This window comes from Chiloscyllium plagiosum, chromosome 17 (genome assembly GCF_004010195.1).
Source record: "Chiloscyllium plagiosum isolate BGI_BamShark_2017 chromosome 17, ASM401019v2, whole genome shotgun sequence".
Classification (NCBI taxonomy): Eukaryota; Metazoa; Chordata; class Chondrichthyes; order Orectolobiformes; family Hemiscylliidae; genus Chiloscyllium; species Chiloscyllium plagiosum.
In genome coordinates, this window is record NC_057726.1 from 14090446 (window position 1) to 14108572 (window position 18127).

General features: G+C 40.3%; 1 protein-coding gene across 9 annotated transcripts in view; it reads right to left on the minus strand.

Annotated features, from left to right (window-relative positions):
- Positions 1-18127, minus strand: part of wwox (WW domain containing oxidoreductase) — a 946567-nt gene that overhangs the window by 552452 nt on the left and 375988 nt on the right. The window lies entirely within an intron of this gene.

Consider the following 18127-nt stretch of genomic DNA (forward strand, 5'->3'; position numbering starts at 1 on the left):
ATATTATTACAAACATTCCAAAGATTTGTGCCCGAAAATTCTTGGTGATAAAATTAATCCGCAGTGCCTAAATGGATATGAGAATACAAATATATATGTATGAACAGACAAATCAGAAGTAGTAATCCATTCAGCCCCTCTAGCCTGTACTGCAATTCAATAAAATTGTGACTACTGTGACTGCAACCTCATACCTGTGTTCCCGCTTTACCTTGATAACCTTTCATTCCCTCACTTACCAAGAATCTGATGACCTATGCCTTTAAGATGTTCAAGCACTCTGCTTCCACCATCCTTTTGGGAGAGAGTTCCAAAGTTTCATGGCCCTTGGAGAGAAAAAAATGTCTCCACTGTGCTTTAAAAGAGGTGATCGACTGCTGACTTTCAATCAGTGACCACCAGTTCTAAATTCTTCCTTAAGAGAAAACATCCTCTCCACATCTTCCCTGTCAAGACTGCTCAGGATCTTACCTGTTTCAATTAAGTCTCCTCCTCATCTTCTAAATGGCAATCCTCACTCTCCTGCCATGAATCAGATAAATCGTCTCTGAACTGCTCCCAACAGATTTCCATATTTCCTTAGGTGCGGTGGCCAACATTATGCACAATATTTCAGAGCTGATATCACGTGCCTTCCATAAGCATATCCTTACATTTGAACTCACTCTCATCTTATGCTAAATTATAATAAGCTGTTACCTTTCCTAATTACTTGCTGCATCTACAAAGTTTTTTTTCCCTGATTCTTGCACTACAACACTAAGATTCCTATACAAACCAGAGCTCTGCTTCTCTCACCATTTAGAAAATATTTGTCTTTTCTCCTCTTTGTGACAAAATGGACATTCTCACATGGGACCATATTGGATGCTGTTTGCCACATGTTTGCTCACTCACATAAGCTATATATGCAGCCTATTTATGTCTTCTTCACAACTTATTTTCCAACCTATCCTTGCATCTTTAGCAAATTTGGCAACCGTATCTTCTGTCTCTTCATACAAATCATTTGTATCAATCAAAAACACTTGAGGTCTCAGCACCACTCATCACATATCGCCAATCTGAAAAAGACCTTGTTATGGCAATTCTGGGCTTCCTTGCAGCCAGGCAATCTTCTGTCCAGACCAACATGCTATTCCCTACACCTTTGATGTTGCACCTGATCAAATCCCGTTTGAAAAACCAATTACAGTACATCGACTGGTTTCCTTTCATCCACAGCATAGGTCACCTGTAAAGGCTGTGCCGACCCTCCGAAGAGCAACCTGCCCAGACCCATTTCCCTACATTTACCCCTTCACCTAACACTACAGGCAATTTTAGCATGGCCAATTCACCTAACCTGCACATCTTTGTGACTGTGGGAGGAAACCGGAGGACCCGGAGGAAACCCACACAGACACGGGAAGAATGTGCAAACTCCACACAGACAGTTGCCTGAGGCAGGAATTGAACCTGGGTCTCTGGCGCTGTGAGGCAGCAGTACTAACCACTGTGCCACCATGCCGCCCACAAACATTAGTCAAACATGAGTTCCCTTCTACAAAACCATGTGGACACTGTCTGATTATCTTGGACTTAACTAAAGGCATTGCTATAACTTCTTTAGTAACAGCTTGTAACATTAATGCCATGACAGATGTTGAGCTGACTGGCCTGTATTTTCCTGCTTTCTTTCTCCTTCCATTTGTGAGCAAAAGGAGTCATGATGCTATGCTGCAATCTAATGAGGCCATCCGCAAATCAAGAGAGTTTTGCAAAATTAAAACCAGTGCATCAACTACCGAGCTGGTCACTTCTTTTAAGACCCTCGGATGAGGTCCATCAGGGCTGGGCACTTGTCAGTCTGTAGCTCCAACAATTTGCTCAGGATCACTTCTCAGATGATCGGAATTTTCCTACTTTCCTCCCTCACTTCCATTTCATGATATTGTGCTGCTTCCGGAATGTTACTTCTATCCTCAACTGTTAAGACTATAATGAAAACTAATTGTACTTGTCTGTTCTTTCAACTCCAATAAAGACAGAAGTGTCTGCAGCTCCTCTGTTGCTGAGGGCAAAATCGAGTAGGTTACTTCCTTCTGTAGGTTCTCTCAATACCAGGTAGGTCTCACACAGAAATTAAATCCTTTAAGACTTGCCCAGCTCAGTCAGTGATGGCATGCTCTAGTCAATTTCAGCAGTGCAAATTGATATCCCCTACATTCCAATGCCATTTATTCAATCAAGAGTTTCCTTCACTATCAAGGAATACAATCCAATCAGTCTTTGCAAGAGCACTAGTAATGAACAGTTTTAAGGTTTCCAGGGCATTGATTGATCTCAAGTGACAGTACTTTCTGAGCTAGAGTTAAGGCTAAGATCGAAACTTTATTGCTGGAACAGCACAGCAGGTCAGGCAGCATCCAGGGAACCTGTTCCCTGGATGCTGCCTGACCTGCTGTGCTGTTCCAGCAATAAAGTTTCAACTTTGATCTCCAGCATCTGCAGACCTCACTTTCTCCTTAAGGCTAAGATCGCTCAAGATTATTGCCACCCAACTTTAAACACTGATGCCGCCTCTATCCTTGATTGGTCCATTCATTCAGAGGGACAAGATGCATCCAAAGATGGTGGTGAATTAATCAGACATTGACTGATCTGGTTTTGTGAGTGCAAGTGTCAATAGATTATACACTTACATGTCCAATGCTAAGGATAAGGAACCTGACAATTAATTTCGCTCCCCCAAACCTAATACTGGGCACAATAGCTGAGGCAGAGGTCCAAGTGGAAAAGGCTGGTTATGGACCTCAAGGTCACAAACAATGTATAAAAATGATACAACACGGCATTTAATATATGTTCTAATAACATAACATCAAAATTTCACCAACCTTGTCTTTTATAAAATTGAAATTTCAAGAAATTACTGCCCAATCTTCAATGAGTGCATTCTCTTCATAGCATCTTGATATAGTGCTGGCCATTTATTAGACAGTCAAATATGTGAGCTGATTCAACCATGCCTCCATCACAAAACTGAGTGGGAGCTGTTCCTGCGAATTAGTTTCACAGTAAGTGTGCCAAACCCTGAAGGCCTAGTTGCAAAGCTACGGTATGTGTACTCAGGTGACGCACTTCAGATGCTGTGTGTGAGTAATTACTGCCTGAAGAAACATTTCCAAAAAAAATCACAGCTGTTTATGGTTTAGATTCTGTTTCTCTAATCAACTTGAACTGCTAAATATTCAAAAGAAAAAAGAAATCAACTTTTAAAAATATGCTGGAAATTGCATCACAGAACTTCATCTTGAGCAAAAAGAAACTTTCAACGCATAAATAAAACACACTCAAATGTTAGAAGGGATCTTTATTCCAGCTCCAACAGGCATGCATTACTGTATCTGCTGAGATAGTGGGAAAAGCCAACAGATGTTGGTAATGAGTAGTTGCACCAGTGAGAGGCCCCTTAATATTACTATACGGGAAACCCAGCCTGAAAAGGTGGTGGGAGCAGACTCAATGTGCATAAGTAAATTTCAAAATGGGAATTGGACAAATAGTTAAAGAGGAAAAGGAAAAGGAAAATGCAGGGCTGAAGATGGGATGAAACTGAATGGTTTTTCCACGAGTTGGCACAGGCACAATGGGCTTCATTTTCTGATGTATACTTGATGGTTATCTGCCAAATGATCAGCAATGCATAAAATCAATGCTGGCCAACTAAGTAACAATAGCCAGCCTATAAAAATGGACAGTCTACTGTTACTTCATGAACAGAATGGATCAAGCTAACTACTGCCAAACATCAAACATAATGTGACAGGCTGAGGCCTAGGTATAGCATCAATAACTTCCTCTAATAGGTCGTGCTGCCATTAGTTCAGGCTTTACATTAAACCACTTTGCTACACTGTTAGTGGTTTCAACTGCTAGTATTCAATTAGATTTAGTGGAAATAAAAGTTCATGGGTCTTGCAACCCTTCCTCGAGACCGGGAGGCCTGAATTCAAGTCCCTTTTGCTCAAGAGATACATAATAACATTCCTGAACAGGTTGACCAGGAAAATATCAGAAATAAAAATGCACAAATGTGGAACATACAGAGGGTTAAAAGCTGTTCCAAGTAGAAGTGAAAGACCTTACCAAGCTCCACTGCAGAACATTACCATTAACGTTCTAATGCTTGCGCATTTTTAAAAAATCCCAACTCATCTCAAGGGCTCTGAAGGTCGGAATTAATTCAGAGCCTTACAGGTGTCCCCTTACAGCCACTTTGTGATAAGTACTGTGCAGATACTACAGTAATGTCACCTTAAAATAATAATCATTTGAACTTTACTGCATTTGTACAATCCTGCAGTAAAAATGGATTGCTTCATTTCACAGAATTATTAGCAGCAAAATGTAGTCCTTTGGCGCTGCCCTACAACTTTACTGCTTCTGCCAGCAGATTTAATATCTGCCAGTTTGTATTAAGATGTTACTGCACCCTTCCAAACCTAATCGCCAATTATGACTCTATTAGCCCTTCTTGGCAGCTCATTTGCTCTTGCAGCAGCTGAAGGGGACTAGGAGTAGAACCTCTGGTCCTTGCGTTTCTGCTTCAATGAACGCACTACAGCTGCTGTCATCAGTAGACAGGGATAAGCCAGGACAGTGCCTGCTTCACATAACTATACCTGACCTTCTGACAATTTAGAGGGAAAAATACCTGCCTAACTGCAGCAAGGAGCCTCTATCAGATAGAGCACTGAGCAAATTAAAGGCAACACAATATATCTGAGATCTACCCACTAGACACTTCATTAAATTGCTGCTCTCTCTTCTTGTACAGCACTAATAGAAACAGTGGCCTTGTTAGTTGGTGAGTAAAGATCAATCACACACACGGAGACACACTCTCTCTGCTGTCTTCCAGAAAATCGTGGTTTAAAAAAAAAGGCCATCATTAGAGTCCATAGTGGCTTTAATGTGAGGCGCTTAAACAAAATACTATCCCACATCAAACTTCAATCAGTACAAAAAAATACTCAGTGGAACTTGTTAAATCTGGCTGTGAGCACTGTTGCCTAATATATGACTATTTGGTCTTGGTCAAAAGATCATAATGTGCATATGTAAAAAGGTACTAGATTGCCTAAGGGCCTAAGGCATAGGAAAATAATTGCAGCAAAATGCTGAAAGTGGTCTACAGAGGTTCCTCCAAAGTGAACACCAGTGGGATAGGCAGAAATAAAATCTGTGGCTCAATTGGATTTCAGCTACATCTTCCACTTTCAGTAAGCATTTCTTCAACAGGAGTTCACAGTGGCATCCACAGAACTTCATTATATAAATTTATTTGTGTTTGCAATTGCTTGCTGCAGTGAATCCTACTTAGCCCTTTAGACCTAGGTAATTGCCAAACGAAAATTTTAGAAACTCTTTACAATGCTGACCTTTAAAAATAAAATAACCATCAGTAAATCTCATGGCAGGGTAGTTATCTCAATGAATCTCAACTTGCAGGCAACTGGAAAGCACTCAAAGGGTTCAGATACAGTCACTATAAATAAAAACTGCAAGGTTTTGAAACATCATTTGAAACTCAAAAGTGATCATTTTTGAACGCATTTCCAAAATATTATATTTGGCTCCTTGTTTTACTGTTCAGAGTTCCTATTTTCCACATGTCCAAATCAATTCCTCCATATAGTCATGTGCTGACATGGAGCTTCATAATAAGTGGTAAGAAGAATTTTTAAAGTAGCACAAGACCAAAAACACTTGACCAGAAACACACATTTTACGCTCACTTAATCACAGAAAGAGCTATTTCCGACACATTATAATTTATTTTACATATGCAAGACAACCACTATAACAATTCTGAAAAAACGTGCCGACATATCCTGTTCATGTGAGCACACAAAGTAGGAAAGGCATCGTGTTGCAGCATTTTGTCCCATCCCTTCCTCATATCATCCGACTTGAACTAAACAACACAACTCACATGTAGGAACTCAATAGCAGAACTGATGGCCCAGTCAACTGTGAAATGCAGAATTATTCACTCTCTCATATTACATTAAACAAAAGTCAGCTGCCAATGCTTTATAACTGCAGCACAATCTTTGCATTCTGGCAAGTATGTAAGTCATCAGCAGCCTTGGATGTGTTGTAATCTTTTAACAGTCACAGGGAACTCTTATTCTCAATACTATGTACAGCTCCTCACGAATCTGACAGAACTGGGTATCGATTGTATACTCATGTAGACTATATTTGAAGCAGTTACACAGGAAACTAATTAAATGTATGCATTTCCTCCACTTGGCAAAAATTGCACCAATGGATTTGCATAGTTATGGAAACCATTACTCCACAAAAAATAAATTGAAATGCAATTTGATTGTAAAATACAAACAGCGTGCAAACACATTCAATAAAACTAAATGCTCGCAAAAAAATCTGCTGAAAGAGAAATCGTTGGAAATCATTCTAAAAGGAGTCATGAGACTGAATACCAGAATTTCAAAATTAGCGTACTTTGCAATGTGAATTTGGAATCCCACTATTGGGTAACTATTTGATAATAGTAATTGGATATTTATTACATTTTAGACAATGAGATGAAACCCACTACTAAAAGACTTGCAGGACCTTGAAAGTTTACTTAGTTCAGTGTTGGACTGCACAAACCTAATTGCAAGCTAATAACCTATATAAAATAACATAAATTACTACAAGAATCAAACTATGAAATAAAAATGCATTCCTCTAGGCACTGAAGATAAATTTTCATTAGCCAATTCATTAAAATTTTCTCTAATCTGGCAAAGAACCATTTTGCCCAAACCTAATTGAACAACAATTTCGCAGATGTACTTTTACTCTCAAAATATGTCCACACAATCTCAAAGCCACAAGAAATTAGAAATGTGTATGAATCTTAGTCCATTTAATAATTTTACTGCAGCTTTGGACGATTACAAGGTATCTCACATTTATGTAAAATTTTGAGTATTTCTGAAAAGAAGTGAATTTTTTCAAAAATGTTCATCCCCTATCAGGACAAGTTGTATGAATATCAATTCAAGGGGAAACCCAACATTTACACTGCATGAGAGGAGAGTGCTGATTGGTTGACAACTCACAACTTGCAATACAATGTCCAATATTAGATATAATTTTGCAATTGGACAGTATTTGGTACAAAATCCTGAGTGTACGAGAAATTACACTGAGAATCAATTTAGGATTTGCATCTAGGTTTGCAGTGTGGCACATGTGCATCCACTAAAAACTTCATATATTCATATACATGGCCCTGTTCTTTGCAGATAGAAAGAACATAGACACTTGTTGCACTGATTTCAACTCAACAAAATAGGTGCCTGCTATTTGCTGTTACAACTCTTAGGGCAATGCTCTGACCAATCAGGCCAATCAACCTGCTTGGTTTAAAGTAAACCTATGAGTTAACTGTCAATCAGCTTATTGGGTGCGTTCTCCATGGTAATGTCCTAACCAAACAGAATCCACGTGCGTAACAACCAGCACTTTCTTGTCATGCAGTATAAATGTCGGTTTTCCCCTTGAATTGTTATTCTTGTGAATTGTCCTGATGGGATAAGATGAGAATATGTGCCTTATTTAGCAATACTCATATTTGAACTGCCAAACAACTATATGGAAAGAAATAATAACTATCTCAGTCAGATCATCTAACGCACAGCTTTCATGACAAAGCGATAAAGTGTTTGGACTGTACTAAAATCTCGAAAAGCCAGACTGGTTCACCAACAGATGAGAGGCTTATTAAAAACAATTCTCACTGCATTTCGTTTTAGTTTTACATTTTTGACCTTGCACTGTGTATTTTCAACAACTTAATACAAAATACAAAAGGGTGCCCTCTTTGGTAGAGTTATCAAATCAATTTAGTAATTCTTAATTCTAAGTTCCTCTCAACTACATTTTTGACTCTGGTTGCTGAAACTGTGTTCTGGCATGAACTTGTATGATAACCACAAAAATGGCTTTCCCATAGTCTTAAATATGATGAATCTTTCCCAGTTTGGCCAGCACGTTGCCCTTGGTCAACATCCTTGATCTCTTGTATCTTACATTTACTAGGATTCCTACTCCATTCCTATGTTTGTCACCTCTCAACAAGTAAAACATAAGATTCCTCTTTTCCTTCAGGCTAGCTTGGGGACAGTAGACTATTAATCCAGATACTCAGCTAAGATTCTGGTTTGAATCTCACCACAGCAGATGGTGGAATTTGAATTCAATAAAAATATCTTGAATTAAGAACTGATTGAGGACCATGACACCATTGCCAATTGTCAGAAAAACCCCATCTGGCTCACTAATATCTAACAGGGAAGGAAATCTGACATCCTCACCTGGTCTGGCTCATGCGTGACTTCAGACCCACAGCAATGGAGTGGATATCTCTCAACTGCCTTCGGAAATGTTCCAGCAAGCCTCAGTTGTATCAATTGTTACGAAGTCTCAACAAAGAAATGAAACTAGACGGACCACCTGGCATCAACCGAGGTAGTGGAAAACACCATGTTAGAAATAGCAAACTCTTCTTTGTTAACATCTGGGAGCTATGGTCAAAATTGGCAGAGCTGACTCAAAGACGAGTCAAGCAGCAGTCATATTCGTGGAATCATACCAGCCAGATCATGCTGCACATACTACCATCCACACATCCTGTCCCTCGGCAAGGTGAACCAGCAGAGGAGATAGCACAATAGTGAAGAAGGTACTATCCAGGGAGTCTTCAACGTTGGTTCTGGACCCCATGAAGTCTCATGATTTCAGGTTGATACAATTTCCTGCTGATTATCACATGCCAACCTTCCTGGATGACAAATCAGTACTCCTTTTTGAACAACACTTGGAGGAAGCATTGGGTAGCAAAAGCGCAAAATGTATTCTGGGTGGGGGATTTTAATGTCCACAACCAGGAGTGGCTCAGCAGCAGCACTACTGATTGAGCTGGTTGGGTCTGAAAGGACATAGCTGCTAGACTAGGTCTGCGGCAGATGTTGAGGGAACCAACAAGCGGGAAAAATACTTGACCTCTTCCTTACCAACCTGCCAGCTGAAGATGCACCTGTCGATGACAATATCAGTAAGAGTGATGACCGCACAGCCCCTGTGGAGATGATGGCCTGCCTTCACACTGAGAATAACCTCCATTGTGCTGTGTGGCACTATCACTGTCCTACAGAATTTGAACAGATTTAGCAGCTGAAGACTGCGCATCCATGAGGCGCTGTGGGCCATCAGCAGCAGCAGAATTACACTCCAGCATTATCTGTATCGTCATGGTCAGGCATGTCCCCCACCCAACCATTACCTTCAAGCCAGGGGATCAACCCTGGTTCAATGGAGAGTCTGGGGGCATGCCAGGAGCAGCACCAGGCATACCTGAAAATGAGCTGTGAATCTAATGAAGCTTCCAAGCAGGAATACCTGTATGCCAAACAGCATAAGCAACAAGTGACAGTCAGAGCCAAGTGCTCCCACAAACAACGGATTAGATCCAAGCTCTGCAGTTCGAACACATCCAGTCGTGAGGGGTGGTGGACAATTGAACAACTTACTGGAGGAGGCTGATCCACAAATATCCCCATCTTCAATGATGGAAGAGCAAACTCATCAGTGCAAAAGATAGGCCTGAAGCATTCACATCAATCTTCAGTCAGAAGTGCTGAGCGGATGATCCATCTTGGCCTCAACCAGTGGCTCCCAATATTACTGATAACAATCTTGAGGAAATTTGATTTATTCCACGTGAAATTATGAAACAGTTGGAGGAGGGACTGCATACTGACAAGGCTGTGGGTTCTGACAACATTCTGGTAACAGCACTGAAGACTTGCACTCCAGAACTTGCTGCTCCACTTGCAAAACTCTTCCAGTGCAGTTACAACACTGGCATCTAACCAACAATGTGGAAAATCACCTAGGTATGTCCTATAAACAAAGAGAAGCACAAAAACAATCTGCCCAAATGCCGCCTCTCAGTCTACCCTTGATCATTCATAAAATGATGAAAGATGTCATGAACAGTGCTATCAAGCAGCACCTGCTCAGCAATAACTTGCTCAATGAAGCCTAGTTTGAATTCTACAAGGGCCACTCAGCTCCTGATCTCATTACAGCCTTGTTTCAAATATGGTCAAAACAGCTGAATACTAGAGGTGAGGTGAGAGTGACATTGACTGTCCTTGACGTCAAGGCTGCATTTGACTGAGTAAAGCATCAAGGAGTCCGAGCAAAACCAGAATCAATGGGTACTGGGGTCAAACTTTCCACTGGTTGGATTTACACCTGGCACATAGGAGGATGGTTGTGGTTGTCGGAGGCCAGTCAACTCAGCTCCAGGACATTTCCTCAGGGTAGTGTCTTAGGCCCAATCTTCTCCACCTACTTCAGCAATGACCTTCCTTCCATCATAAGGTTAGAAGTGGGGACATTTGCCAGTGAATGCACAATACTCAGCACCATTTGCAACTTCTCAGATACTGAAGCAATCCATGTTCAAATACAACAATATCCAGGCTTGGGTGACAAGTAGCAAGTAACATTTGTGCCACACAAATGCCAGGCAATGACCATCTCCAATAAGAGACAATCTAATCACCAGCCCGTGACATTCAATGGTGTTACCACCACTGAATCCCCCACTATCAACATCCTGGGTTTACCATTGACCAGAAACTCAACTGGATTCACCACACAAAGACAGTGATAACAAGAGCATGTCAGAGGCTGGGAATATTACGGCAAGTAACACACCCTCTGACCGCACCCCACCCCACCCCCAAAGACTGCCCTTGACGTCAAGGCTGCATTTGACTGAGTAAAGCATTAAGGATTCCTAGCAAAACCAAAACCAATGGGTACCGGGGTCAAATTTTCCACTGGTTAGAGTTACACAAGGCACAAGTCAAGAATGGGATGGAATACTCCCCATGTGTCTGGATGGGTGCAACTCCAATAACACTCAGAAAGCTTGACAGCATCCAGGACAAAGCAGCCTGCTTGATTGGCACCACATCCATTAGCTCTATAAGAACCTCAGTAGCAATAGTGTGTCCTATCTATAAGACGCACTGAAAGATTTAACAAAAATCCTCAGACAGCACATTCCATGAGCACTTCCATCTCGAAGGACAGGGGCAGGAGACTTAATTTTTATTCATTTATAGGATGAGTGTGTTGCTCACTAGGCCAGCATTTATTGCCCATCGCTAACTGCCCAGAGGGCAATTAAGAGTCAGCCACATTGCTGTGGGTCTGGAGTCACATGTCAGCCAGACTAGGTAAGGACGACAGATTAATTCTCGTAAGAACATTTGTGATACATGGGAACACTATCACCTGCAAGTTCCCCATCAAGCCACTCCCAATCCTGACTTGGCAATATACCATTTTTAGTTGACTGTCGTTGGGTCAGAATCCTGGAATTCCCTCCCTAAGAATATTGTGGGTCAACCTACAATATGTGGACTGCAGCGCACCTCCACATTCTCAAGGGTAATTAGGGACAGGCAATGAATGCTGGCCCAACCAGCAATGTCCACATCCAAGATAGTTTTTTTAAAATTCAATCTTACTTCTATAAGGCAGAGTAAGGCAACAATCTGTCGATCCATAAACTGCATGCATCTATCAAGCTTTCCTGTCTGATATTACAGTCCATGTTTCTAAATTCAAAAAGTTACCTCTTCCATTGAATATAACAGGCTCAGAATCAGACCTGTCATGTGTTTAGGACAATTCGCTGGTTACTTTGCGAGCCAAGGACTTCTTCCCTGTCACTGTTTCCAATAGAATCCAGTGCATGAGCAAACTCTTCTTCAGATTTATTCTTCGATTATGCTTTACCATGGCTAACTTTGGGGCTGATACAAAAAGTGCAGAGTGTCACACTCTTCACAAGTGACTGGCCACATTGCCTTACTAAGCATCATGGCTGTGCCCTTGGGTGTGTCACACACTTTGCTGGTTTCTGCTTTCTTTTAATGATATCTGATTGGAAACATAGGTTGGACTGAGAAACAAGTAAAACTAATAAGTCAGGACACACATACGCAATTAATTAAATTAGAACTCAGCAAAGACAACAAAAAGTACAAACAATACTTTAATCACTAAAAAGGCAGCCTTGAAAAAACATACATGGCAACATTATACAAAGTGTGAAAAAAGTGTTAATTAACAGGAGAAATATTGGAACCATCCAACTGATAACAATGAGAAAGATCCTTATCACATGAATGCCATTAGAAACCAGGATGAAACAGAGAAATTAACCATCTTTACTGAAGAATTCTTTTAAGATGGAGAAGTAAGGGAGAGATGAAAGGGATATGCAAATACGAGTATAAAATATACAAATAAACTGGCTCGATATGAGCTCACAATCTCAAAAAGGAATCTTTACTGAATATTTAAGTAATAAATACTTAAATGATACTTAAATGTTAAATGATATGGCATTACACAAAAATAGGAAGAACCTAAACCGCCCAGTGGCTCTAACTTTCATGGTCATGAAGTACATTGAAAGGCTGGTCATGGATTTAATCAACTCTAGCTTCCCCACTACTCTTGACCCACTCCAATTTGCCTATCAGACCATCAGATCCACGTCAGATGCCATATCACTTGCCCTTCACTCCTCCCTAGAACATCTTGACATGAAGAACAGCTACGTAAGAATCCTACTCATTGACTACAGTTCAGCCTTCAACACTATTATCCCCTCGAGACTGATTACTAAATTCAGACTAAGCCCCTCTCTCTGCAACTGGATCCTCAGTTTCATGACCCACAGGCCACAATCAGTGAAGACTAGGGACAGTATTTCATCCTGACTAATACTCAACACTGGAGCCCCCAGGGGTGCTTACTCAGCCCCCTACTGTACTCACTGTATACCCATGACTACGTCACCAAATACCAGACTAATGCCATTTACAAGTTCGCTGATGACACGACCATAGTTGGTCGAATCTCAGATGGCCACGAAACAGGCTACGGACGGGAGATGGAATAATGGTGCACTGAGAATAACCTAGCTCTCAATGCCGGCAAAGCCAAGGAACTCATTATTGACTTTTGATGGGATGTTACTCATGCCCCCCCCCACACATTAGTAGCACAGAGGTGGATGAGTGGAGAGTGTCAAGCTCCTGGAGTACTCATCCACAACAAGCTTTCTTGGACACTACATGTGGATACACTGGTTACAAAGGCCCAACAAATTCTCTTCTTCCTCAGGCAGCTGAGGAAATTTGGCATGATGGCAAATACCCTTGGCAACTTTTATAGACGCACCATCGAGGACATTCTGTCTGGATGTATCACTACCTGGTATGGCAACTGTACTATTCAAGATCGGAGACGGTTACAGAGAGTGGGTGAACTCGGCCCAGACAATCACAAAGGCCAACCTCCCATCTATAGGATCTATCTACCAGGCCCGCTGTCAAGGAAAGGCCGCCAGCATTCTTAAAGATCCATCCCATCCTGGCAATGTTTTTCTACAACCTCTACCATCGGGGAGAAGGTACAGAAGCCTGAACACATGCACCAGCCAGTTTGACAACAGTTTCTACCCTATTGTTGTTAGAATACTGAATGAGCTCACTAACTCTTCACATTCACCTGTACCTGTGTTTTTGCCGCTGTTTACCTATTATTTATATCTATGCTACTTAACTATGTGATTTGCCTTTATTGCTCGCAAGACAAAGCTTTTTACTGTGCCTCAGTACACATGACAATAAATTAAATTCAATTCAGTTCAACTTATATAGGGGGTTAAATTGCATATTTGCTAAGCAGGGAAGTTCCAACCAAGATTAAAGGCAAGATATTTTTGTTGAAATTACGGAACTACAAATATATGGAAGACTGATTAATGCTTTTTACCTTAGCAATAATCTTGCAGACATTCAAAACTCAGTGGAGAGTCATCCTGTCTCCACATTAAAGTTCATTAATCAGCTAGCATGGCAGTAAACAGATTCCTTTTGGCAAATTTCATTTCTACATTAGCTCGATTCTATTTTCTTTAGTTAGCGTCTCTCCCTGAGACCCTAAAAACAACCTGATAACTCAATTCACTTCCTACTTAACATGGAGTCTCTGAACTCAGTCTTGAAGGTAAGTCTTTCTCTCTGATACCTTTTGCTTATGGAGCTTTCTTCTCAGCAACTGTGAATGTTTTCCCAACCTTGACAGTGTGAAGACTCCTACAAACAGCACCGCTGCTGTTATGGACTTCTTCTCGCTGAATTAACTTGCTTCTGTTTACCCTCTCTCTTTTGACTATAAAACTCAAGTCAGCAAACACCTGAACAATTAACTCCCCTGCAAGCTTCCTCATCATCAGCTAAAATTATGTTTTCTTCTAAATTCTGTTTTGAATGATTTTCAAAATGATTTCTGACTCTTTATGAATAGAAAACAAATCAGATTTACACAGGACTGAGAAGGAAAGTCCGTTTTATCAACAAAGTTTCCGTATAGTTATTGCACGCTATGAACCTTTGTCACAAAGTAACAAGAGTGACAGGAAAGAATGCCATTTGTAACCTAATAACAATAAATCTGAAGTGGTCAATTTCTGTAAAAGAATAGCACAGATAAGGAAGGAGATTCTCTTCCTTCCTGCTGTGCACGCAAAGCTTTATCACAGTTGCTATTAATTGAGTACAAGAGTTGGGACTTCCCATTGAGGGTACTTGTTTGAGTATGTTTACCTCAGAGTCAATGAGAAGAAGATCTGTTAGAAACATATTAATGTCAGGACTCAAGCCAAAATCCATCATTTAAATCAAAACAAAACACTGGAAACTCACAAAGTATGAAGGTCATGAAAAGCATTCCGATATATTATCTTCTTGGCAGCAGAGCAAAATTTAATTGCAGAAATGTTTTTGTTTGAGAGACAGAGGGAGAGAGTGAGAACAGGTAAATGAATTTTGCAGCAGATAATTAGTCAAATAAAACCCTAATATTAAATGCCATATTCGAGTCTTCCTCAATGTATGAATGAATGAAGAGAATAAATAACTGCAGGGATGGTGTTGATGTCGCAAATCTTTTACCTGTGCATGGAAAGGATACTGTGCAATCACATAATTTCACTATGGTCTGGCCTGCCACTCCAAAGGCAGCTTTTCTTTTTAATTAATTCACATGATGAGGGCATCACTGGCCAGACCAGCATTTATTGCCCATCCCTGATTACCCTGACAGCAGTTAAGAGTCAACCACATTGCTGTGGATCTGAAGTCACAAGAAGGCCAGACCAGGTCAGGATGGCAGATTCCTTCCCTAAAGGATATCAGTGAATCAGATGGGTTTTTCTAACAATTGGCAATGGAGTCATGGCCATCATTAGTCTCCTAATTCCGGAATTTTATTGAATTCAAATTCTACCATCTGCCATTGTCGGATTCGAACCTGAGTCCCCGGAACATCACCTGGTTTTTTTGGATTAACAGTCCTGCAATGCCACTGGGCCGTAGGCTCCCGTAAAGTCCTTTGAGTATACCTTGTTGATCCACCTCCTGTCCTTTTCATTATCATCTTCATTTTATATCCTCATGTTTCTCACACAGCCTCTGTACTAAGTAACCTTGTCCTCGGTGATTTTAACATTCATCTCAATTCATCTGTCTCTCTTTCTCTGAGTGAACAGCTCCCCATCCCTGTCTTAACATTCTCCTACCCAATCTACACTCACCAACCGATATTAAAACATGCCACAGCCTTGACATCTTATAAACCACCCTATTTCCAATTCTTTCAAATATGGACAAGACCATTTTTGATCCCTATCCTTCAACACTCACATCCCCTTCAAAACCTACTTCATTCTGTATCTCTCCCTGGGAAAAAAAACACTGCTCCAATTCACTTACAATGACACTTTCAACCCACCCTTGTCTAATAGTGGGTCGCAGTTGAGAATTTTAACCCGACAGCATGTGTGGAGCACTGTGCAGGTTAAAACAGCTGGAATGCTAGTGTGTCAGGCATCTGCCAACAACGCACCAACATTTGACTTCAACGTGAGTACATTCTGCAGTGCACGTGAAATCCCCACTGATTATCCAGCTCCACCATTTCAGTTTGTAAAATGTTTACTGGCTGCTAAAACTCTCACCTTTCCGGAATCACCCCATATTGCAAATATAACCCCAAAGCTCTTTTTTAAACACCAACAGTCACCTCCTAAGCCCATCACCCTGCCAACATTGCCTGTGATGAGTATACTGACTGCTTGGAACATGACGATACAAAGATTGGGAACATTTATTCAGCAACACCTATTGCAACTCACCTTGCAATGCACCACAATTGCAGAGGTTCTTCCCTAATTTTTTTAGGGAAGAAATACCATTAAAAAGTGAAAACAGAAATGAGAACACTGTGTTTTTCCTTCAAAAACAATATTCCAAAATAAAATATTATACGTTTTTCAATTTTAAGTTCACTTCAACAAATGGAGAAGAATAATTTCAAATGAATAATGAATTTTTCAGTTAATGTCTTGCCCGCTAATTGTGCAAAAATTAAGAGAATAGTTTTTGTCTAGGTTTTCAAGCAAAATCCTCAATACAATTAAGTCACTTTGCTTTGTACGTTCACACAGAAGGGAGGATTGTTTGACAATACATGATAGAGCTCTCCCTTACACAAATGTCCACCTCTTGAGGACAGCTCTGAGCAACAGCCAACTCTCTCTCAAGAGAAAGGTTAAAGGTACATGTTAAAAGTAACAGCAAGTATATTTGTACTCCTCCTAGTTACTGCTTCGAGAGTGGGTTTGACAGAACGTACAAATCTGGCATTAGATTAGCTCTTGCAGTCCAAATTGTGATCCAAAATCAGAAAATAACTTCTCTTCATTTTGTACATCTTTTAATATAAAAACATACTTTCTTCTGTGATATTCTTTGAAAAAGAATGCTTTGTTCATAACAGCACTTAGAGTGAATATTTCTGAGGGATCGTCCAGCGAACTTACGGAACCCTCCGCCAACAGTCAGAGGGAAATTAAGGAGCAAATGTGGAGAGAGAAATCTCATATATGTGTAAGAATAAGAGGGTTGTAATAGTAGGGCATTTTAAATTTCCAAACATTGACTGGGACTGCCACAGTATTAAAGGCTTGGATGGTGAGGAATGTGTCAAAAGTGTTTGAGAAAATTTTCTTTATCAATATGTAAATGTACCTACTAGAGAAGGAGCAAAACTTGACCCACTCTTGGGAAATAAGGCAAGGCAAGTGACTGAAATGTTAGTAGGGAAACACTTTTGGACAAGTGATCATAATTCTATTAGTTTTAAAATAGTTACAGAAAAGGACAAGCCTTCCAAAAAGTTAAAGTTATTACCTGGAGTGAGGCAAATTTTAATAGTATGAGACAAGAACTTTCAAAAGTTGATTGGAGTAGACGGTCTGCAGGTAAAGGGACCACTGACAAAAGGGACGCTTTCAAAAGTGTGATAATGAGAGTTCAGAGGCGTTATGTTGCTGTTAGAGTGAAGGGTAAGGCTGGTAAGAGTAGGGAACAATAGATTAACCAAGATATTGAGGTTCTAGTCAAGGCTAAGAAAGAATCATATATTAGATATAGACAACAGGAAACAAATGAATCTCTTGAAGAGTATTAAGAGTGTAGGGGCATTCTTAAGAAGGAAATTAGGAGAGCAAAGAGGGGTCAGGAGATAGCCTTGGCAGATAAGGTTAAAGGTTATCCAAAGAGACTCGACAAATATATTAAGAGTAAAACAGCAACTACAGAGAGAATATGACCCCTTAAAGATAAACAAGGTCCTCCTTTTGTTGAACCTCAGGAGATAAGAGAAACATTAAATGAATACCTTACATCAGTTTTTACTGTACAGAAAGAAATGGTGGCTAGAGAACTCTGGAAAATAAATATTAATGTTTTGAAAACAGTTCACATTAGAGAAGAGAAAACCTTAGAAAATGTAAAGGTGGATATATCTCTGGGACCTGTTCAAGTGTATTCCAGAACATTGTGGGAAGTTAGGGAAGAAATTGCAGAGCCCCTAACAGAAATATTTGTATCATCTATAA